We start from the raw sequence: 602 nt of genomic DNA on the forward strand, positions 1-602 counted from the left end.
GCGGAGGCCTTGCCCCCGGCAGGAACGCGGAACTTTGCCAGTGCGTCTGCGCAAGCCTCGCGGCCTGGCGTCCGCTCCCCCGTCCCCCCTGCCCCCTCGCTTCCCGCTACTAGCAGCCGGAGGCCACTGTCGGGCGCTCTCGTCCCTCGCCCTCCCCAGCCCGGGTAGCGGACAAGGGAGCCTGGGAAAGCGGTGTTGGGGAGGCTTGGGGATTAAGGGAGAAAGCAATGAGGACACTTCCGAGCGGGTCAGGCCGCGAAGGGTAGGCGTGTCCAGAGTTAAGCCTAGACACGTTGAGCTCCCATTTTCCGAGCGACCTGGCCCGGGGCAGCACGGGTCCCTTGGAGAGGGTCGTGACGGCGTCCGGGCCTTGGGGGTGGTGTCCGAAACAGAGGTCTCTAAGCTCTTTTGACCGTCTGCCCTTATCAGTAAATAATTTGAGGCCATTATTCAATGGTTATTTAAGTACGTTAGTAATAGATTATGTACATTATAAAAATACACAAAAGGGAAAATGTAAAGGACGAATGATAAGTAGTCAAAGGCGTAGCTGTTAATTATAAGAACCAGACAATTTAATGCTCGATTATAAAGTAAAATGA

The sequence above is a fragment of the Delphinus delphis genome, chromosome 4, assembly GCF_949987515.2.
Source record: "Delphinus delphis chromosome 4, mDelDel1.2, whole genome shotgun sequence".
NCBI classification, from domain to species: Eukaryota; Metazoa; Chordata; class Mammalia; order Artiodactyla; family Delphinidae; genus Delphinus; species Delphinus delphis.